The following is a 24564-nucleotide window of genomic DNA, read 5'->3' as shown; positions in this document are numbered from 1 at the left end:
GTTGGCCAATACTTAAAACAGAGTTTTGATTCTGTGCTCCCAAAGAGAACGAGTCCTAATATTTCTGGATATCCTACTGATTTGCTGTCAGTTGGGAAAGGTTGTACATAAGCAACAGAGTAACATAATAGGTTTATTAATAAAGATGAGGGCAGTAGATGAAAGTATGAATGTGGCTGCACAGGAAACCTGGTGGCACTGGAACAGAACATGATCCTCCAGCGTCTTTTTCCAAAGCCTCATCCGAACCCCTCTGCCTCACAGACCTCGCTGCCCAAACTGTAGTTGTGTAGAGAAAAACCTCAGGTCCATTCCTGTGATTCTACCAGGCGCAATGGTTTCATGTGTTTCGATTCACAGAAAGCATCTGAAAGAGTACCAGCAACAGAAAATGCTGTTAGTGGAGAGTACTTCTAAAAAGATACTTAAATCCTGTTTTGTCTTTGGGCTCTGCAAGTACATACCATGGGAAATAGCGTACTATCCTTGGGCAAAAAGTAATTTCTTTTCTAAGAAACCCCCTCCCAAATACTTCTTGGAACTTTCTGATATCATTATTAGCTTTTAAGGAAACGCAAAGCTCCCAGTCAAGCATTCCTTGCACGGATGATTCAGGTCCCTGGAGATGAGTTGGTTTCACTTTTGTTCCTTCTGCGTGTTTGGTGCTCATAAAACAGAGAATTTCATGTGACTTCCTAGCCCAGGCACCTCTGTGGAGATCTGCCAGTCCTTGTTTCGTTCCTGACCTGATCCGCAGTTATTTCAGTGTCGGACTTCCCCCCGCACATAGAACAACTGTTACCTACCTAGGCGCTATAGGTCCTGTGCTAGAAGAGAAGAGGAGGTGACCAGAATGGACTTTGCTTGGGCATCTTATGAAAGCATAAACTAGAATGACCACAACCTACTTGGTTGCCTGCCCGATCTAAGAATTGAGCACCTGTATTTCAGAGAATAGCGTGCAATTTATGTTCGTGAAGGCTAGGACTATAAGAAATGAAACTTTCATGTTACGTATCCAAGACCAGAGTTTAAATATCTCATTTGTAAAATACTGAAAATATTGAGCACTGAGCAGTCCCTATGTGCCAAATCAGATTATAAAGTTATCCTGTAACTCGTGCTGAAGAGAGGGGAAGGCACAGTTAAAGTATGAGCGCAGCCTTCACTTTAGCACTTTCTGATATTGCTGTGCTTAGTTATGCAATCTAGTGTTCTGAGCAAGCCTTTGTGGTTTTATTATCACCTTATAAATTCACTGTATATACAAAGATATTATGCATATTAATTCTGCATTAAAAAATAAAGGAAATAAGAAGCTGAAGGTAATGATCAAACAATAAATACAGAAGAGTATTTTGATTTTAGCAACCCGTGGATTAGACAATTTGAAACCAAAGCCTTGGGTTTGGATTAGGTTTTTTTTCTTTGCAGGCTAAGTTGATTTCTGTTTACATATAATGTTTTTTTATAATGAAATGCTGGTACTGAAGGGAGAAGCCAATAATTTCTTCTTTTCTTTGGCTGCACCTGGAAAATGCTGCATATTAATATATTTGCAGCTATGAATTTCACAGATAAAGCTGTTTAAGATATAATCAGCTTAAGGAGAACTATTTTCTGAAGTGCGAGGTATGTAATTGATGCAGTTTTATCCAGATAAAAGTGTAATCAAAAAGCCATTTGTTTATAATTTCAAACTTCCCTTAGAAACTAATTAATTTATGTAATTTCGGATTTAGTTAAGCTCATCAGTGTTTGGGTTTTTTTAAAAGAAAAACAACAAACAAAAAACAAAAAACAAAACCCACCAACAAAAGCACAGCCCCCAAGCCTGAGGTGTTATACTTCCTCTCTCATACTTGGAAGCTCTGGGTCAGGGTAGCTTTAAATGCCATCCCTTTGCCTTCCTCCTCCTCCTCCTCTTACGTTTTGATTATTCTCAAAAGATGAATAGCTACGAGGCTGGTTTTGCTTTGATATGAGGCATACAACATCCTCCTTGCATCTTGGAGGTTAGCTTTGAGGCAGAATATAAATCTGAGGATTTCCTTTTGTGATGGTGGTAATGATCTTTACTTCAGTTAGTTTTGTTTATCATAATCTTTAAAGACTGGTAGTAGCACTTAGCCGAGACAATGTTCCCCGACGCTGTACTTTAACTTAATACCTACCTCTCTACTTCCTCTGCTAAAAGGAGACTTTTCTTTGGGACACAGCTGCAGGAGGTCTTGCCATCCACATGCATTGTGGAGATCCTGGCAGCTAGTTTCTGTTCTTCATGTGTCACCTGATTTAAGCATGTCAGGTTGCTGGGTGTTAAAACAGCATTCATGCTGGCACCCCACCCCCCCCACCCCCGACGTTTGCTGGATTCGCAGCAAACTACATTTGCGAAGACTGCTATAAAACATCAGCCACAGGGAAACTGGGGCTGGCAGAGCAGAGATTTTTTTTTTCTGTCCCCCCCCCCCCGCCTTCAGACCACCGGGATTCTGAGGTATTTTTAAGCATTGCGAACACTTCCAGCTGTTTTCAGATCCTCCTAGCTGAGCACAAGGCAGCACAGCTAAAGTCTAGGTGTGCTCTCCGTTCCCATTCAGTACTTTTCTTCTTTGTGGGAGCCAAGTGAAGTCGCAGGAGGCAGTACAAAGCTCATCAGTTACGTAGGCAGGTAGGGCTGTGGGAAAGCCGTTCCAGAAACACTTTTGGTTGGAAAAAGGAGTATAGCTGAACTTGAAATGTTTTGTGAAATGATGTCAGCGGTGCAGAAATTCAGTTACAGAGGAAAAATCCTATACTCATCCTGTGTTGATGTATTCTACTCACACATTTTGAGGATGACATAGTCCTCTTTTGCGACAAAGACTTTGAAAGGACTTCTTTCTATAATCTGCAAGCTTCAGTCCACAAAGTCAAGAAAAGTCACTCAGAGGATAACATGTTTTCCCCTTGTCTTTTAAATTGAAACAAACTATGTTATTTAATATCTCAAAAACTTTTCCTGGATGGAATTCCCAGCCTTTTCATACCTCTAAGCTCAAACTGGAGGCGCTCGCCTTGGGTGTGAACTCCAGGTACTACAACCTAAATATAGATGACAATGGTGGAGTCTCATCATCAAGAACACTTGAGAAATTATACAAGCCCCAGCACTAACAAAACTTAGCTACATTTGAGCTTTTACATCTTAGTGTAACGGAGTGTGAGAAGGTAAAACCTTTGTGAATATTTCTTCTGGGTTGGCAAGGACTGACCAGCCTGTCTTCCATGTGTACTCTCCAGTATTTACTAAGGAACAGGCTAGTGCAGCTGCATTTTTTCATGGGTGAGAATATTAATAAGATCTCCATCCTTTACCCGGCTACTTATTTTTGGGAAAATTGTGGGAACTTTAGTTCACTTTGAGACTCGTACTCCTCTGTCAGATTTCACTGATTCTAAGCAAAAGCCTTAGAAGATACTGGGCAAGGGATACAAGCAGAAATGCATGCAGAGGGAGTAACTGTACAAACCTTGTTTCTGTAGGACTTCAGGTTGACAGGAAAACCCCAACAAACAAAATGCACTCATGACCTACCCGTGGCCGGGGAGACATGGTGCAGCAGCTTGCTCTTTTGTGTCACTGGAGCTGTGACTCTAACCCACAGCCTGGACACACAGCAGCAGAAGAGGGAGAGGCATTTTGCAGGTTGAGGGCAGCCACCTGGATTTCTGAAGCCTCCGAGAACTAAATCCACTTCAGGCTGACACTCCGGCAGTACTGGACTACTCCCAGTTTAAAAGGAAGCAACCTTGGAGCCAGTCCAGGTTAGACTGTTGTCCTAAGCCAGCTAAATCACATCAGTGGGACTTAAATCGGGAACAGTTTTAGTCCTACACTAGGTAAAAGCCACAGCATATTTTTTTTTTTTGCCATCCATTATTTAGATTAGGTTTTGCATAAATGAATGCCATGCTGAACAGCTTTTATAGTTGTTTTGTATCAAGGCTGAAGGGGTAAAATATATCTATTCCAAAAGAAAAGGAAATAAAAAAGAAAAAGAAAAAATATCGAATGCTTTTGTTATTAGCCAGTCTCCAGGCAACTCCTGGCTGAGGGCAAAGCTAAATTAAATTTTGTAGCAGCAGACTGATATACATATATATATATATATACACACACACCTTAGGAGCTATTTTTAACACATGTACATCTACCATACCTCACATCTGACAGCTTTATTTGAATTCAGGCTATTCATTGGGAATAAGCAGCTAATTAATTTATCTCATGAATATCAAATATGCAATTAGTCACAGACCACTCAGTATTCCAGCCATTACCCACCAGGGTAGTCTCCACGCTGCCAACAATGACTCTGGGAAATGAGTCCCATTCAGTACCTGACCTGCCATAGAAAGACAGACATAAATGGGTTTACCATATGCTGCTTAATATTGTACTTATAATTCTTTCTTCTTGTGTGAGTGTGTGCATGCGTGTGTGCAGTCAGCTAATGGGTTGTCTTCAATCATAACAATGTGAAGGCAGTAAAGGAGTGTTCAGAAGATTAAATAATATTGTAGTCTCAAAGCCATGAGATTAATATTTCTGTCCAAAGACAATTCTAAAGAAACGCACATGCATGTATTTCTCTGCGTACACTGTTGGTAAGACAAGAGGTAATAGACTAAAATTGCGGACAGGAAGATGAAAGTTAGATGTTGGATGAAAAGCTTTGAAACAGTAATGATAGTTATGCATTGTTAAACAGATGTGCAAGGGGAGATTGTGTAGCCTCTGTCGCTGGTGCTTGCAAAGGAGCGATGTGACAGGCACCTGGAGAATGGCTCAGGCACAGCTGATCGTGTCCTGGAGAGGAACGGCGGGGGATGTAAACTCTCAGGCTCCTGTCTAGCATTATGGCTGCATGTCTGTTTCTTCAAAAACCTCATCAAATTTGGCAGCTGTATTGCCTTTCTCAATAGCAGGCTCAAGGATCAAACAAGCTTGTAAACTGAACTATCAGATGAAGTTGAAGCACATTTATTTACTGTAAAGCAAAAGTCATTACTGTTGCCCTTGAGATATTTAGTGATTAAGTACAATTTCCCACGCTGGAAAATCTAGTGCCATTTATAGAAATGCTAACTTGCATTATTCTATGGCTAGCTCTTCAGGTTTAACCCTGGAGAAGATTCTGGGTGTTGAACAATTTTAAAGATCTGTAAATGTTATTGTAACTGTAGGAAAGCCTTGCAAGATGGGGTCCAGCTCAATTCATTGTAGCGCTTCGGGAGTACATACAGCATAGCAATTAGATAGAAATTGTTTCTGCGAGAGTGGAGCATTAGAAGACAGCATACTGTTATACAGCACTGGAGCATTTGGTCATAAATCTTGCAATTTGTGGTAGAATCTAAACTAATAAAGCATTAAAAAGAGGGCAAAGAAATTTCAGTACCTTTTCAAACTCTTTGTCTGAAGACATGGTTTTATAGGGGTGATGTGAGGTTTAACGAGGGGTGGGAATCTATCAGTGCTTTTGTTTTTATTAAGTTGTACTTAATTTCTTAATGTTGTTTAACCTCTGTGGCTTTTGATGGATATTTTTATAAGTTGCTAAACCAATAGCTCATAAATAAAGCACAGCAACCATTCTTTGAGTTGCAAAATGTAGGCCATTGTGTTCTCAGCATCAGGCTGCTAGTTTAAATGTTAGTATGGAAATCAGTTCATCAGATTAATCACCAAATAAATCAGAGGATGAAATACTGGCTTTAGGTGGCTGATTCAAAACCTTTGGGGGGAAAGAGTTCATTAACAGTCAACATGAAGTTCCTGAGCAATCCAGTGGTTTAAAAAATGCTGCTGTGCACACGTGGACATACTGTAGTGTTCTGAAATTCCAACAAAATTTAACATGCTTCAGTAGTATTGTTAGTATTAGCCTTTTTTTCCCCCCGTGATTTGGGGTAACCTTGAGAAATGTGTTGTAATGCCCCTGTGCTTCCATCAGCTCTGGAGGGCAAGTATGGGAAGTGCTTCATCTGTGCCAGCCTCTGGTATGGATACTGTGGAACGAGGGTTATAAGGGGCAGCTCTTGCTCATGTGAAGGATCACCATCCACCCCACAAGTACATCCCTCTGGGTATCCCCTTCCCCCTCCAAGGCTCACATCTCTCACGGGCAGCAGCACTTGCATTTTGTAGTGAAGGCTTTGCTTGTACTGGTTTTCCAGCCATCAGTACCTATGAGAATAGGCACCGTGGTTCCCACTTGCTAGTCTGGACGGGCAGGCTGTAACCCACACTCGCACGACTGTGCCACCTCCCATGCCTGCGCAGCGCTGGGCTGCCAAGGCGAGGGTTACGTGCTCTCTCTGCGTCGGTGCAGAGGTGGGAGTCTCCAGTGTGAGCCCTGGCCTCTGTTCTGAAACCACTCTGGGACCAGCAGATGACAGTGTGTTTTGCATTCACACATCGTGGGCCTATCAGTCAGCCTCAATGGTTATCATTTAGGGAGTTCAACAGCAACGTTTTTGTAGCTGTAATAACTGGTCTGAAAGTCAACTTTAATCTGTTAAAGCGTTAAATGTAAACAAATGCCATTCTGCATAAAAATGCCTTTCCTATAAATTTTTTTTTGCTAAATATAAAGATTGAAGGAAATGCTTTATAAAAACAATTCTCTTTAAACCCTTAAGGGACGCTAATTACTTTTAATTTCAGTGTGCGATGGTCCTTATCCAGGGGAGGTATGCTGCATGGGCTATAAACCATTTTTATATCATAATAGCGTTTAACAGAGCATGCCTGGAGTTAGTTGAGCTGCCTCCCTGGTTCTCTGATCTCTATTATCCTTCACCATGATTAAACATGCAGTGTTTCACTGCCTAATCATGAAGGGCATTCAGGAAAGTTAACTGAGCTCTTCTCTCCTACCTGCCTGAGCGGTTGTGTTTCTCTCCATGTTTGCTATACCCCCCTTGTAACAAAGCATCACTCTGCCTGGGGGAGGTCAGAGGGTAGTCACGGCCGTGCAGACACAGTTCATGTCTTGTTGCTGTTCTCACAGCAGAAAGAAAAAAGATCAGCTCCAGCGACAGCATTGTCCTCAGCAGCCAGGAGCTGTGGCTCTGGAGCTTGCTTTCCAAGTCACTTATAAAGCTGATATAAATCGCTCTCCCCTCCTCAGGAGCAGCAGAGACTAATATCCTCTCTATAATGAGATTACAATGATGGTTTTCCCCACTTCCTTTTCTCTTCTCTTTACTTGTGTGAAGCGCTGGATGGACAGTGCTGCACATTGACATCCACCCTCCACAGAGCAGCAACTGCAGAGCAAGGCTTGGGAATATGCTGGTTCTGCTCAGATCTGGATCTTATTTAATTCAAGGTCAACCCAATCATCTCAGCTCTTTCTAGGAGGCCAGCCCATTTGCCGTGTTTTCACGTGGTTGTGTTCCTGCTCCCTTTGTGCCTGATCCTGCCGCTGCCTCATTGAAATCCTGAAGATGCATCTCTGTAGGAAATGAGCAGATAGATATTCACAGTTATGTGAATATCTGGGAACAGGTTTATTCAAGCTTAAAATGAAATCAATGCTATAACCATTTTCTGTGTTGACATTATAGTAGCCACTCACCATGTCTGCATTACTAGAAAGCTGCTACTGGCAGCTCTTGAACACTCAAGCATCACATCCTTTAAATCTTCAATGTTTGTTGTTTAGGCTACAGTCCATTCCTCCTTTTCTGTTTGGAAATCTCTTAAGATATTGTAGATATTACCAGAAATAACCACATTCTTAAGCTGTTTACTACACACCTTAGCGAGTGTTGAAAACATCTACAGGAGCATGCACTTCAACCTACCTATAGGAAGTTTTGGAAATCAGCACAGGGTTTAGTTGTGAAACTCAGGCATAGCACGTGGAAAACCGTAGATGATGGCCTGTCATTCCTGTCCATGAAAGTGGCCTGGGCGTCCTCCCATTCTCAGGCATTCCTGCTTTTGGTGAAGCATCTCTCTGAAGCATCTGATTCTCTCTGTGGAAGGGGATGGACCTGATGCCTGATTGAGATCGATCATTCATAAAGCCAGGTGGATCATTTTAAAGCTTCTAATGCTAGTTCTGGTCCTGACCAGAAATTAGCAGACAGAAATATGTATCCAAATATTGCAATTTTATGTAGGAAAAGGGTTTGTTGATGTCTTTTTACAAATAGATGAAGAGTGTAAAGTGATTGTGCATTTATCTTAAACTGCCTGAGGTTCTTAATATCATTGAACCACGACGCCATCCTGAAAACATAATTTCCTTTTGCTTCCAGTCTGATTTAAGTGGCTTACATGTCTTCTACCTTCTCCTGTTACAGAACCAACTTGACACGTGATTACTTTCATGAAAATACATCAGCAGCACTGATAACACCAGCAAAAAATGTATATAGGTCTGAGAAAGAGTAACCAGTTATAGTTATGGCTAAGGATATGAATGCTGTTTTGCTTCACAATGTCTGTGATTAAATGATTGCTATTTAAAAACAAAGATAGATTCATATTTCATCAGTAGAATGACTTTAAAAAAAAAAGAAACTCTGCAAATTATGTAGTAAAATTGAGCCTTCGCTATTCTTCTCAGCGAATGCCAACCTTGCTCATAATGTCAGCACATTATGATGTTAAAATTTGCAGAGAGACCCAAAATATTTTTCTCATGGTAATAGCGTCCAGTTGCTCTTCAGCCTAAGTATGATCTGAAGCAGTGACCGGGAGATGAAAGTCTCTCTATGCCATTTTCAGTCCCCTGAGCCATCTAGACGCTTTCTGCATTTATTTTTCAGAAATTAATTTTTAAAAAACCAATTGTTTTTGCAAACAGCCCTTTGAATTCCGTCCCGGTGGCATTTTAGAGCATTATTGCAAATTATTCAATTTATATGCATAGTCAAGCCTACATCATTATTCCCATATTCTACTAAGGCAGGAAGAGACAAAAAAACACTCAGAAAAGGCAGGCAAGAAAAACAAAGGCAGAAACCAGACCACTATTCTAGAAAAATACTTTTCACCAGGCTGAAAACAAACCTTAAACCCTCTTCATCAAGATGATCTTTTTTAGAAAGTCATTGTAAGGAAAGATTCAAATGACTGCAGTAAAACTCAAAAGATATACTGTATTATGAACACTAATTAATGCAAGTATTAATGTTTTTGGCTTCAGATGAGATGATCCAGCATTCTTAAAAATTAAGAAAAACTATTACAGAGACTTACGCACATACCTGAACGTGTTCCAACTTAGCAGCTCATCATTATTCACAGAATAATTGGTGCTCATTTACATCCTGTGAATTTCAAGGCCTTTTAACTACATACGTATTACTTTCTCATATAAGTTGCTTTGCAGTTCATGCTTCTGATGGGAAAGATGAAGTAACGCAGGCATAGTAAGCCCCAGAAAAATTGTAAGGCATGGCACTACTCCTCCAGCATATACCAAGTGTTTGATGGGTTCAGTGTTCTTCCCAAATTCTACACCCGATCCTCTGGAAATGTCCAGGTGTGCAATGGTGATTCCCCATCCTCTTCGTGTGATTTGAATGTACAGTGGACCTGAGCCCAGCTAACGGACTGCCCCATTGCTGTCAGAAATGTTGTGGTAATTCAAATCCAGAAACATACTGCTGAAAAAAGAAGCGAGGAAGTATGCGGTGGTGGAGCTGAGTTCCCAACCTGTAAGACGTTATGATACATGCTGAAAACCTAGGGCATATTTATCAGTGTCAACAAATGCACAAGTATTAATGGTGTCTTTTTTCAAATGCAACCAATTAGAGAAATGAATGGCTTTTCTCCAGTGCTGTGCGAAATTAACTGTATGGACAAACTCCCTTTATTTCAGCTAAGGAGAAAGGAAAGTTTGATGCTTTTGGCTTGAAGTATTTGAGCTTGCTGAGACCTGTGAAGAGACATAGAATAAAACCACAACAGGAGGAGGTTGAGGGGAGTAGGATCTTCAGCCGTGCCCACAGAGGAGTGATTTCAGCAAGGTGCTCCGCATCAGCTTTCCTGTTTGCTGTGTGTTGAGAAACACGGGAACGGTTCTGTTCCTCTCAGCTGTAAAGGAAAGGCAGAAACGGTGGTTTCTGAGGTATCTGCACTTCTGCTTGTGCCGTCTCTGCTCATGGCTAGTGAATAAAGAAGGCCGCACAATATGGACTTTTGGAGATGGAAAAGCTGCTAACCATTTGCATCTCCTCAGAAAGGTTTGAGCCATTTCTGTTCGCTCCTGCAGGTTTTGCGAATGCCCTGTGGTCTGTAAAAGCCTAGTGGAAGGAGCATAGCTAGATGCCTGATACTTACCCGGAGTCAAAGGGAGTCAGCTATAAATTGCTTTCTCTACACCATGCTCTGGCTTATAGCTTAAGAAGGCTCTTTGCTGGGAGGCAGTTTTGAATTACTTTTTGCTGGCTTTCTGATTTAGTTTACTTAGAGAAGCTATTAATTACAAGTTGGTGAGGTCTCAAATGAGGTCTAGACCAGCTGCTCCAAAGACACAGATAAGCTGCCGGGTGATAATGGCTCTTGGCTGCTCCTGACCTGGGCTGAATTTGGGCAATTGCTTTGTTCTGTAATGAGCAATCCCACAAGCCATCCAGTCTCTAAAAACAGGCTTTTTAAAAAATAAAGTACACTTCTAAGACTTAGCTCACACTGTTGATGGAGTTGATTGCCCTCAAGTTCACCTTGGGCCTAATTGGCTTACTGGCTTAATTAACAAAGTGCTTATTAATGTCTAGTGGCAATTAATTTTCAAGGGATTATTTTCTATTAAGATCATGAGTACAATATTAACGTTGTGCAACTGTGATTCTGGAGAACCAACCGGTACGGGGTGTGGGTTTTTTCTTTTATGCATCCAGCAAAATTTATTTCTTTGGTCATGTTGTGAGGATTTGCCCTGCAGTGATAATAATTAGCATCTGTATAAAACCAAGAACTGCATACTGAGATTAGGGCCATTTTGGAAACAACAGCATGATAGCTTTTACTGGGCTTACATAAATCATGATGGGCTGATGAGCAAATAAATTACTTTGTCAGATAACACAGTATCATACTAACAAAAGGTACATTTCTGAATGGTGATGAGCCTACATTTTACAAATTCAAGTGCATTGTTTTGGTGTTTTCATATTTGTATGTACGTGAAAGTTGGAGTATGGACAATAGAGCCTGAGACCTAGCTATAATCCACAAGCTCATTTCATAATGCCACAGCTCTCACAGAACTCATTTGAGATCTCACAGATTTCATTTATGTGTGTTTTAATGGGACAGTCTTACTCTCCCATGTAAATCTGGGGGTGCTGGGAAAGGCCAAGGATCCCTCCAGCCCAGCGTCAGTAGTAGTTGCTTAGAGAAACAATGTAAACCCAGGGTATATAAAGACATACCTCCCTGGACACAAATTCCTTACTTTCAGCTATGTATGGCTTTCGTGACTTTCTGAAGAAATGGAGCCATTGATAACCAGTAGTCATTGACAGGCTTTTCTTTTGTGAGTTTGTCTTTTTGGAACACGTTTATGCTTTGTATATCTGCACATCCTGCAGCAGTGAGTTCCCCAGCGCGTGCATGGCTTGAAAAAATACTGCCTTGCCTTGCTTCTAAAACATGTATGTGCTATTTCGTTTTAATGCTCCCTGCTTCTTGCATTCTAAGAAAGAGTGACTAATCATCCCTTGTTCACCTCCATCCTGCCTGAGACCGTATAGACATCTCTGCCAGCAGCCCACAGACCAATTTTTTTCTTATTTGAAGAATCCCAGTTACTTAATCCTCACAGTTTTCATACTTTTCCTCATCCTTGGTGCTTTCAGTTTGAAAAAAGGTGACTAGGATATATGACAAAGGTGCATAAAACTGGGGAGATGCAGATGCAAGCTTTGTTTTGGAGAGTCTCTTAACTAGCAGATTGCCAGAAGGTGAGAAGAAATATACTGGTCCTTCTCCTAACCTGTTTTTCGCGTTACCAGGTACTGATCACTGCCAGAGACAGGACCCTCAGTTGGATGGACTTTTGCTTCTAGTGTACCAGTTTCATGTTTTTCTGTACTTCTTGATCTTCTACTGGTTCTATAGATTGCCTCTTACATTCCTTGTTCCTGGTATGTTTAGAAATGTTTATATCAGGTTTTATGACTTTATTCAGTTGTTCTTTAAGACTCTCTTTTTTTCCCCAACCTTATTATCATTGTATATGCCTTTCCTTCAGTTTTCTTATTTGTACAAGACTTCTGTGTTTTCCAGTATAATGTCTTACTTCTGATACCTTCTCTATTCTGCAGTTTACTCTGACAGCTTTTCTCTGGGGGAGGTGGGAGGGAGTTGCTTTAAAGTTGGGGTTGTTTTCCTCAAGTGATGTATGTATGTATGTGTGTATGGGATGTGTTAATATGTGGCTTGCCAGAAGGCTTTGAAAGATGTTTGACCCTCAGCAAAGAACAGGTTCTTCACCCCTGTCTTGCAAGAGTGAAACCCCCCAAATTTTTGTTTTCTCATTCACTGTTTGTGTAGCATTTTGGCAGCTGAGTCAGCTGTATCTGGAATTGTATCTCAAAGCTTTCAAAATTTGGGAATAGAAATAAGGTGGAAATTCACCCCTCCTGAGAGCCACCACCACAACCGAGTCGTGTAAGACCCACTCATGTTCTCCTATAAAGCTGGTGAGTGGTTGACATGCTGCTCAGGCTCTGTGTTGGCCTTCTGCCAACAGGAGAGTTTTCCTCCCCGCGGTATCTCCTTTAACAAATTCTGTGGGCAAGTCATGGGGGATACTCGTGGCTGGCTGCCTCACATAGCATGTGTACCTCCAGCAGAATGAAGCTGTGGAACCATATTTTGTTCTATGTTTTGGTACTAAAACATACCCTAAAATAATAGTAACAATAACAATAATATCATTAGCGGTTACATGTCAGTGATAAAAAGTGCCACACGAAGTATGTTAATCACCTTTCTCCAGCAGGCAAACATTCACATTTAATTTTGTTTTACAGTTTTGTAATAAAAGCTTCATTTTACTCCCTCCCCCCATACAAAGCATGTGCTATAAAGCAACCACGAGCAATCATCCAAGTGTGAATGCAATAGAAAGCTCCATTCAGATTTATTATGCAAACATGAAAGGGAGAGTTTAATATACGGTATATTGCAAAATGAGGCAAATATATTCAGCTAGCATGTAATTGTGTTTAAATTTTATAACTTGACTGGTATTGTGAGGTACATCCTGAGAATGAGTCACTGAATTTTACATATCATCCCATTGTTATTAATAACCTCTATTTCTATAATGTCTTATATCCCAATTGGTCTTAGGCATTCAAATGTTGTATATATTGGGAACACTTCATCTCTGTAAGGGCGCAATGCAGCAGTTGTTTCACACTGTACGGTAACTCCTCAGGACAGACAGCAGAGAGTAATGCTTTAGTGGTTTAAACTGCAGGAGTACAGGAGGCAATACATTATCATTTGGCCCAATACCTTGGCAAAATGTTGCTTCAAACAATCTTGTTATTAATTATTAAGCAGTATTTGCATGTAACACAGGTGGAAGCTGTTGCGATAACACATCGGCAGCAGTGGGTTTGTCGTAGTGGGTGACCAAGGGGACAAAGCTCTAAGAGGTATGTTGCCTTCGGAGAAGGCTGCCTCATCCCTATCGCCTGGCTCGGGAATGGCACAGGTCTGCTTGTCTGAGCTGTGTGCGTGGGCAGCTGATCCCACGTCAGCTTTCCCTCTCCCTGACACGACTGGGACTAGTGGGGCAGGACCAGCCCTGATGATGTAGAGGTGAGCCCTGTCCCTTGGCTCTGGTCACAGCCTCGCTTCTCCCATGCTGTTCCTGCTTGTCGTTAAATGAAGTCAGGCTTGGGGATCTAGTCAGGGTTTGGAGAGAGAGCGTGGGTTTGTCATTCTCCTCATGTGGATTATGATCCAAAGCATGGCATGTTAATTTTATGCTAATTTGCCCTTGCTGCCTCTGCACATAGTTTAAAACCATAGCTCCCATGAGTGTCTGTGAGAAATACAGACATGCATATGGACGGAATAGAAACCTAATGTTCCAGCAGTCCTGTGGGAAAAATGTCTTGCTGCTAGGTGAATCCTTTTAAATGTTTTTCCTGAGCCGTATAAACACAAAAATGGACAGTCTGTTCCTGTAACACGCTTTCATTTTAAGGCTGCATAAGCAACACTCACCACTTGGTTCCTAGGAAATTAAACGTGTGAGGTATAATGTACGGTACTTTGGCTTCCTTTTATTCCAGTGCCTGCATCCAGAAATCATGGAAAAGGGCAAGGACAAAATGTCATCTTTATCGCTGAATTAGACTCTCCAGGACACAGACTGCCCCTTATTTTTACCATGGCAGGACTCAGCATGAAGAAACACTGGCTTCTGTTTCAACAGAAATAAATCAGGCTAACCATATGCTGAGTGCCAGCAGTACTGCAACAAGCATTTTGTATCTGTACATCTGATAAGTGCTAAGGCTGGTTTTCCCTTGGCCTGCAAATAGAGCAGCACATGCAAGTCCCTAAAAGGCACTAGGAGATAGCTGGTGTTGTTGGCCGGGGCTGTGAAATGTGTTACAGCTGAAAAAGCCTTTTGTCTGCCTGTCGTGCGGCAGCGAGAAGGTTTGGCAGTGTGCTGGAGATTGCATAGGAAGAAGCTAATTACTCCATTTCATCCTCTTTTGTTGGGTGTTTTCCCTCTCCCTCTCACAGAGTCATCTTTTTCCTTGCTCAGCTCCTCTCTACAGAGGCCAGTGACCGCGTGCGCTCTGCAAGATGGCAGTCAGAGCTGGCACGCCACGGCCTTGCCAGCCGGGCGAGAGGGTAGTCACCCCCATATAGGAGCTCTCCCCAGCCTCTGCACAGTCAACTCCCGGACACAGATGAACATTTCCAATGAGTTTTTCCCCAGGGGTGTGAAATAAATAATTAAAAAATATTCAGTTGCCTCACGTGTAAATGCAGTCATGTGGCCCAGTCACCAACGTTGAAGGGCTTTGTGAAATCCTCTCAATGTCCCTATTTGTTTATGTGATGTACATCAAGGGCAAGTCAGGCACAGCAATGCAGTGCTCCCAGCTGACACCGTTGTTGCCTGCTATGAAATGCAGGCATCTCCTTGGTTGGAGACCACGAGGTAATCTTGGTTGTTCCCTGATGGGGTTATTCTGAAACAGAATAACCAAATTCTGCTTTTGCGTATCGTTGCCACAGTAGTCGGTACAGAAAAAGACGATGACTAACATGGCGATCCTTGCATGCACTGTGCAATTAGACCCAATTAGGGTCCAAATCTGGGGCAAGAAGTCAGGCAGTCCTAGACAGTTCTCCAGTGTGACCGTGCCTACCAGAAGCTGCAGAAGGTGGTGGTGTGTAAATAGCTGTGTCCTTTGGACCTGGTCCCAGCTACTAGAGAAACCAGGTGTACTTTGCAGAACAGACACAAGTGTGCTCTAACCATGCCTACAATTCACGCTATTGCCCTTGGCCTAAAAAGCAAGTGGTATGAGGCAGTATTTTCCAGAAGCAAAGCCATAAAACATTAAGTTTTCCTTTACTTTGCAGAACAAAGTTCTGCTGAGTCAATGTCAGGGAAAACCACACTGTAACTGGTTCCCTGGCCGCGGCTCATTTTCCTGCATGGAAGAGAGGTCCTTAGTCCTAGACACAAGGCGGGGCGGGGGGAGTATAAACCCAAAGCCTGTGTTTGGTATGCCAGGCTCTACAGACTTCACGGGATTTACAGAAATTAATTCTGTAGCTAAAACAATCTCTGGATTCAGTTCAGGTTTCCCTGTGGTGGTAAATGGGGATGGCCTTCTTGATGAAAACTTCGTTGAATGTCGTCTTGGTGTGGAGGATACATGAAAATGGGCTGTTTTGTGGTTCGGCCCCTACTCCTTTGTGTTGTCCAGTAAATAACACTAGTCGACAGCCAAGTCAACTGTTCTGCTAAGTATTTCTGTAAATCTACCAGCTGCAACCGGGGAATGCAGGGGAATGTTACAGTGTGAAGAGGGCTTTTTTTTTGTTGTTTGCTTTTTTATTTTACAGATGGTTTTGATCTTTTTCACAAAGTTGTATTTGTTTGCCCATTTGAAATAAGTCTCTAGTTTAGTTTTTCATTTTAATTTATGTGATTGCTTCCACTTACCCCAGAGAAATTTAATCACCCTGGCAGCGAGAGCCAACTATTTTGACTAGTAGAATAACATAGTACCCAAAGCAGCACTTCTTGCTGCATGAGGACCACAAAGTACTTGACAAATGTTAAAACACTGTACTTCACAGTATCCAGGAGAGAAAGCAATTGTTCTCCACATTTTACAGAGAGCAGGAGCTGAAATTAATGGTTATATGGATATGTCCCCTAAAGACTAATGTATTTTTATCTGAGCATCACTGAGTTTCAGCAAGTAGCCATGATGTGAGGGTCTTTAGACTTTACTTTTAGGTTTTAGCCTTTACTGGAGCTGAGCATGTGGTTTTTAAGTATAATAGAGCTTTAATCTTGTAGGTATGTGCTTTTCTGGCTTTACTTGCACAGAGCATTACAAATATGTATCTGAAGCTGTGCAGCTGGTGAGCAGAAGATCTTGATATGAAGCCCAGATCTTTTGTCTGAACCTTCATTTGTACGCAATTCATTTTGTCCTTGCTATGAGCTTACCAGAGTATTGATTTAGACAGGGCTTGTGCCCCCTAAGTATTGCACTGATCTGTCAGGTCAGACTTGGAAGAGAGGTGGTTTTTACAAGGCTGATGGATCTCTTTGGTCTGTTACCACTGTCTTGTTTGTTTGAATGGGGCATGCTCCTCAAAGTAATGTCCCTCCTGTCCCAAATGTTAAAGGGTGAGAAATATGTGTGAGAAAATGCGAATATGCTCTGAAATATTCTCTTCTCTTCACCACCACACCCTACCACATCCCATTTCCTTCTTCTGGGCAAATCTACCTGGCAGGTTTTCAGCTGTCACTGCCAGCTTTGTTAAAGATGCCGCAAGGTGCCAAGAATACAATTCTAAAAACATCTTTGTTGGCCAGGGCTGGCATTGCTGCCAGTGCTGGGGTTCATATCTCCTTCTGATAAAAGCTACTGGCTTATGACGTGTTGACTTAGGACCTGTCACAGTATTGGCAGTTTGGGTGTAGTGGGATGGGCTGGCTGTGGCCAACAGGATAGGAGAGGATGGATCAGACAGTGGCTTGTACAGCACATGAAGTCAGCCCTAGGCGGTGGATAGCGATAGATCAAAAAGAAGAGGAGAAGTACAAGGGTGAAGAGAGGTAGCAGTGAAATACCCCACAGCACCCTGGATCATTTTGCATACCTCCAGAGGATCATATATTCTAAACCAAATAAAACTGGATGTGGTGTCAAACTGAGCTGCCTACATTTCTAGCATCTTAGGAAAAGTGCTTCCTCAGTACCCACTAAGGGTTGTGCTTAGACTTGCAGCATTCTGTGCTCAGCCTCCAAATGTTGAATATTTTATTCAAGATTTGATTTACTTCTTGAGGAAGTAGACTAGAAAAGCTCCCGGTGTGTTGCCTCTAGTTACTAATTTAAATTGAGATTAGAGCAGGAGAGTATCCAACACAATTAGTTTGCCTTAAAACTTTCTGCATCTGGCAGTGTCTCCTGGCTGGTGCTAGCACTCTTTTTAAATTGCGAAGAAAGCCTGAGAGACTTTCTACATCTGGCACAGGAGCAAGCTGGCAGTCAGGTAGTCCTGCATGATGAACACTGAAGTTACGATAGGGGTAACATCTCTAAGGTTATGGGAAGGCATTTGCCTTCCTCTTTTTGTTATGACACATTTTCTTGGAGTCCTTCCTCTCCATAGCAGTTATATATCCACGTGTACAGGAGGGGCTCTGAAGGACTCCAGGAAGCTGTATCTGTGACTGGGAGATGCAGCCTGGACTCATTTCTGTTGCTCACCTTCTTGGAGCATTGTGGGCTCAGCTGCATGTTCCCATTTAAATCCAGGGCACTCTGGAAGAAGTCGGAAAGGAAGACAATCTTGAGAGCGATGGTAGGTTGCTGATGCTGCCATGATGATCTACCCAGCATTTAGGACCCTCAAGACTTGTCCTGTGGAAGAGGCCACCAGGAGTAGAGCACAGGCTGGGCAACTAGGGGCTGTCCTTTTATGGCCCAAGGCCCACAAGATGAGGTCCACTTCTGAGCACCATTTGAGCACGGTGTATCTGTGTGCACCAAAAGGTGATTCTTCAGTCAGGTCACCCTGAGCAGAAAAGTTCTGCTGAATTAAAATCTGTATGGGGTAAGGCTTACAGAGAAGCATGTAAAAACATCATACTGCGGTCTGAAAGACAAACTGCAGTATAATATCACTCTCCCTAATTGCACAGAGCTACACTATTAAAAAATGATGCATTTTTATTAGAGAAAAAACACTAAGCAGAGCAAGGCCATGAGGTAGTGAGGCAAAACAGAGCTAAAAAAATACTTTTTATTGTAAGAAAGAATCAGAAATCAGAAAGAAAAAAAGTTGATTCTTGGAAATTACGAATTGTTACTGTGCAAAAAACCAGAGGCTTTTAAATGTTCAGAGAAACAGCAAAAATACCTGGCCCAAAAGTACAGGCATCTGGCACATGAGTGAAAGAAAACCATCGTGGCTTAGGAATCTCAGCCAAGCTGTTCTGATTCTATCTAGAGGAATGCGCTGGTTCATTAACTCACAAGCCAGTCCATTGAAGTATATTTCACAGTTTTTAAGTGTTTATCAGTTAAACCATGTGGGTAAGCTTGTCAATAGATGAGGGATTTTAGCTTCACTATTTCTGCTTTGCTACTTGGATGACTTTGAATTTGTCTTCTGTTAAAGTTCCCTGGTCTCATATTGGTATTTGTGGCTTTCCGCTGAGGATATGAACATCAGCTCAGGCTTGTTGACAGTTTCTTCATTTATAGGATCAACATAATTTCCTCTCCAAGAACAAATTTTTCTGCCACTGGATTCACATCCTCCATGACGCAAACCCCATTTGGTAGCTGATTTTCACTCCCACTATCGGAATTGCAAAAGTCTAAAAGTTGTCCTCCTCTCGACACCTTACATCTTACTCTGTCTTGCTCTTTTTGTCTTCCTTTGCACCTATTGAGAGGCTAGGGTTATACCCAAGAACTTGCAGAGGAGTAAAAGATTCTGGTAAAGGCTTCTAACAATTCTTTCTCCACTTACTGCATTTACTTCATAGAGTGGTTGGTGTCTTTTTTTAAAATTATTATTATTATACATGTCACTGGATTTTACTTTCCCAATAGCATCTTAATTTTCACAGTCCCTCTCTACTATGTACTATGTAATCTGATGAAAGGACAACATCAAACATTTTCTGCTACTTTTAAGTAGCAGAATTTTTCTCTGAACATTTTGATGCCAGTGCATGAACTGCTCTTCCATGCTGTTTCTGTTTTTCAACTTAATTTTTGTTTTCCTCAGTACATCCAACAGGACTTATTTAATCTTTTCTGCTCACATTTTACCTTACAAGTGGCTGGTGAATGTGTGATTCTAAATAAATTCTGCAATCATTTAAAAATACGTTTTCAAGCTTCACATTGTGATCTTGATGGGAAATCAAATAGTAAAACAAAGGAACTGAAAGTATATCGTGGTTCCAGAGTGGTTAGTGGTAAAATATTTCTCACCTAATCTAGACCAACTACACTTTAGTTATTCATCCTCTTTTCCTTTACAATTGATGGGACAATTTAGGGATTAACTAATCTGAACTTTATTATTTTTTTTTTTTTAAATAAAGAGAATAATTAGGATTAGGATCAGGCAAAATTTTTTGCCATTGCTCATGAAGGGGAATCTGAACAGCTTCTTTTAGGATGGTTGGCCAAAGTTAGGTAGGATGAATGCTATGTGCTATGACTATAATATAGTTACATACATCATTTTTCTTCTAGAAATATGAGGTTTACTGGCAGGAGCTGGATGCTTCTGCTGGAATTCTCCTAATGGGAGATAGGTGTGTGTTAAATTTGCTTAGAGCACTCAATGTCTGTCTTCATCCATGCTTACTCCTTTCTCAATAACAAAAAAAGGTGATGTAGCTTTCCCTAAATGTATTCAATACCATATTGGCATCAAAATAGGAATCCCACCATGCATTCTTCAACTTTCCACCTTTCTTTTTTTTCTTAGATTCTTAAAAGGTGAAAAATCTGTGTTACTGCATTACATTCCTTATCAGCAGGGCTGAATCTTTGGATCCACACTACAGACTCTGCTGCTTGAGTGAGTGAGTAAGAAACAGCAGTAGCAGATTGTCATCTAATATGTAAGGAGGTGCTGGAGGAGGCACAGGATGGCAGTGAGTTTCACGGATAGGTGCCAATAGCTCCAGAGGAAAGAGCCTTCAGGAGAGGCTGTGTCTCCTCAACCTCAGCAGTATCTGCTTGTACCAGTGCAGTTCCTTGTCCCAGCTCCAGTTTTTACCCAACTGAATCTTCACATCCTTGACCACTTGGTTCCCAGCCTCTCTTAGGATCTTGGGAGCTCTGGCCTTTGGTAAGTGGGGGTATGTGGAGTAGATGCACCTTTTCAGACTATACAACCATGGGGAAGGGGACAAGGCCATAAAAGCCAGTCCAGTGTTCCCATCTTGATTCCTATCCTTTTACTACACATCAGCCGCTGTTTGTATTGTCTGCTTTTCTCTTCTACTGTTTGATCCCATTTCCAGCCTCCATGCCCAAAGATCTCTTATCCCCGTCTGAAGAAGTCATGGCCTTCCTTAGCTCTGTCCTAAATTACTTCCTCTATTGCCACTCCTTCCATCCAAGATTTTGTCTTTTGTCCATCCCAGGAAGCCCACTTCTTCCAGCCTCCATGCCGCACAAGAGACACAACAGTACAAGAGGGATGATCTTGCAGCAGTTCCAGTGCCCCAGGAGGCAAGCGGGCACAGGAGGGCGAGCCCCACTTAGCCACTGTGTCTGCGAGCCGGGGACACTCAGTGTACAAGGAAGCCCAGGGAAAACCTAGCTGCTGGCCTAAAAGTACCGAGTCTTTGAGTGAGGCTTGAATTCAGTCAGAACTGGGTAATATTTTTTTACAGGGGTAGCAAAGGACACATCTTGCACGTATGAACCCAGCCTCTTAAATTTCATCTTCTTACTGCAGAGCATAAAGGCACTTGAATTTTGTGAAGAACAGTTATGAGAGCTCTTTTAAAACAGGCAAACGGTGTATGTCTTCATAAACCTATATTAAAAAACTTGTTACTGCTCATGCTTTCAGAAATAGTGTCCTGAAGCACTATGGTGCTTCAGCACTTTTAGGTGACTGGCAAGGGCACCAAAACAAGGCACTGGAAACACTCAGCCTTACTATAGGCACTTTTTACCAGCTCAGTCAGCTTCAAGCTCGCGTTGTCCTGAAATCCTGTGCTTCTGGCTGGGCATGTTCAGCTTTCATTGCCTCCTGCTTTGTGAAGTGCCCTGCTGAGGCAACCGATGAAAACAGCAGCCTCTCGTGAGAGAGGCAGCTGGAGGTGACCTTTGGAAAGCAGTGAGCACTTGGCCCAGAGTCCTCTTGGGAATCAGGGGCCTTCAGGCAACAGGACTTAACTGCAACTTTTAGTTCTTCAGAAATTGTTCCTTAATGCTTGCAGAAGAAAAGCTATTAATTGAAACGAAAGATCTTGATAAACTGGTGGGAGTTCAGTGGAGGGCCACAAGGGTGGTTGGGAGCTGTAGCACCTGCCTGGGGCCCGTATCCCCTAACTCCTAGCCCCTGCTGTGCCATCTCATGTTGCGGGTGGCCATTAGCTGTGGGCGAGCTGGTCACGTACCTGCGTCTCCTTTAAACAGGTCCTGGGCGCCCAGGCCAATTGGGGCGCCTCCGCTGGCGGCTGCTTCCTCCGCGGACTGCGTAAGCTTTGTATGTGTTAAATGTTAATGCGTTAAAATGGCCCAATCTGCAGAGGGTCCAGGTTACAATACATGTTCGATCGTAACGACAACACTGTTGTGTCATTGTTCTAGCGAGGATCCCTGAAGAATCTGCCCATCCCCATAGCAGTGTGTGACCCTGCCCTCTGAGGGAGCTGGGCGGGCTCAGCCTGGCGAGGAGGTGGCTTCAGGGGTCCTGGCGGCAGCCTGCCCGGGGCCCTGCGAGGAGGTTACGAGAGGGTGGAATCAGGTGCTTTATGGAAGTGTCTAGCAGGAGGACAGGACACAATGGTCATGAATTGGAAGAGAGAAGGTTCTGACTTGAGATAAGGAGGGAAAAAAGTCACTGTGAAGACAAGAACAGGTTTTCCAGAGAGGCTGTGGATCTGTCTTTGGAGATCTCCCAGACTTGACTGGAAGACCCAGAGCAACTTGGTCTTAATTCCGTGTTGAGCCTTGGGCAGGAGGCTGGTCTCCTGAGGTGCCTTCCAGTCTGACTGATTCTGTGTTTCTGTGAAAATGTAAAAATACCTAGAATTCAAGGCCATCAAAGCCAGAGATGGGTGTCCCGCTCCAAGTGTACAAAAAAAAAAAAAAAATCTGCTGACATACCAGGTTTAGATTTTACCCGATTTTCACAGAAAACATCTGAATCCTTCTCTTTTCCTCATTTTTCAGTCATAAGTCAGACTGAGTTTTGGCCACCCTGAGCCTCTGCTGTGCGGTTGGTCATACTCAAAACAGTTCTGCTGATTGCTAAGTGCTGGGCTGGTAGAATGCTGACAGTGTTGCCAGACATGAGCGCACTCTAGCAGAGGATGCTACATTTTAATATAGTATTAAGAGATCCTCATAACAAGCATGAAAGAGTTAAAAAGCAAAGTCACCATCTGCACTTTAAATAAAAACTTTCCAGACGGCTTCTCACTTTTCCATTTTTCCTCCTAAAAATCTGAGAAGCCCAAATTGACAGCTGATTTCTTAGATGCTGTGGAAAGAGATCCTTACTACAGTGATATAACGCTGCACTTGAATTATACCTTAAAAATAAAAAATGACAGCCTTATCAGCTTGTTTGATGTGGCATTCAAACTGAAGCTACAGCTTCCATTTCAAATGTTGATAGCAAACTGTTGGAGGGGGAGAAATTTCTGCACTAATAGGAGAAACTCATGTCAGTCATGCCAGAGCATTAGGAATCATTATGAGATCTGGATGAAATCTGCCAAAAACTGTACACCATCATTTTCTAAATACTCAGCTAGTCTTTACTGGTGCGCTCTGGAGATTTTTAAATGCTGACTTCATTAGAAAACAAAAACATATAAATAGATGGTTTCAGTGTGGTCACATGTTTAGCAGAAAGGGTTATTTTGGTTGTCATGAAACATTAATTCCCCTTTTGTGCATTTTTATATTAAAACACTAATGAATTTGTATGCCAAAACAGGCCCTCCTTAATTATGCATGATATATATTCATTACGCCCCAGAGGGAAGGGGGAAGGTCATGTGACCAGCATGTGTCTCATTTCCATGCGTGAAATGATAATGAAATTAGCAGTGGATGGACAACAAACTGGAAGCAAGTTTATTGTAACTCGAGGGAAGGAGTTGCTGGAATTTTTTGGTGCCTAATGTTTTTTGCTGAACTTCACGGGCAGAATGATTTCAGTGAGTGTGACAGCCTCCATGCCATCCGCAAACAGGGGTGCTGTAATAGGAAAGCATCACATCTGTGTGTGTACTGCTCCGCAGCTGAGGAAATGGCTTTGGAGCAGGTGGATTGTTTTAATTATGCAGTGGCTAGGAACGACCCACGGGGGCTGCGGGAGCTGCTTTTGGTCAATGGGGACTGCCCTGGTACAAATCTCAGAACATCCAGATCGTTTCAAAAACATCCAAGCTTAGAACACACCAGTGTTCTACGTCTAACAGTGGTCGTCTTGCGGCGAAGTGATAGGGTGCTGCAAGAACCAGAAGCTATAGGATGCTTTTGAAATCAACTGAGGCATTTTTGCAAATGTGCTATTGCTGGTGCTTATTTAATCCTTCAGCAGCTGGAGATGCACTGAAATGTTTAGACAGAATATACAGCACAAGACTCTGTGGCTGGAGCTAAGTTAGGTTTTAGATTATCTCATGTGTTGATCAAGTTATTATTTGATGATAATGTGGCCACGCTCATTACATTCTCATTGCACTAATGTCTTCATCCCAAAACATGGCAAGCATGAATCGGGGCCAGTAAACATAAAGGCTGACTAAGCCTGGGAGGCTTTCTCCCATGTTCTTACAGAAAAAAAAACCCAACAAAACAAACAAACCCAAGCAAACCCCTACAAAATACAGACTGAGTTACTTCATATTTTAGTCCTGTTGCTACTGCGCAAAAGCAGAGGAAGTGTTTGTATTGGTCAGATGAGATTTAGACTGTCTTTAAGGGGAATACCTTACGTTATGGGCTCTTGTAGATTCAAAACAGCAAAGGCAGTTACCCAGTTTCGTAGCACTGGAATTGAGACTTACTGCTTTCCTGTCCATC

This window comes from Aptenodytes patagonicus, chromosome 1 (assembly GCF_965638725.1).
Source record: "Aptenodytes patagonicus chromosome 1, bAptPat1.pri.cur, whole genome shotgun sequence".
NCBI classification, from domain to species: domain Eukaryota; kingdom Metazoa; phylum Chordata; class Aves; order Sphenisciformes; family Spheniscidae; genus Aptenodytes; species Aptenodytes patagonicus.
This window is presented reverse-complemented; position numbering follows the sequence as displayed.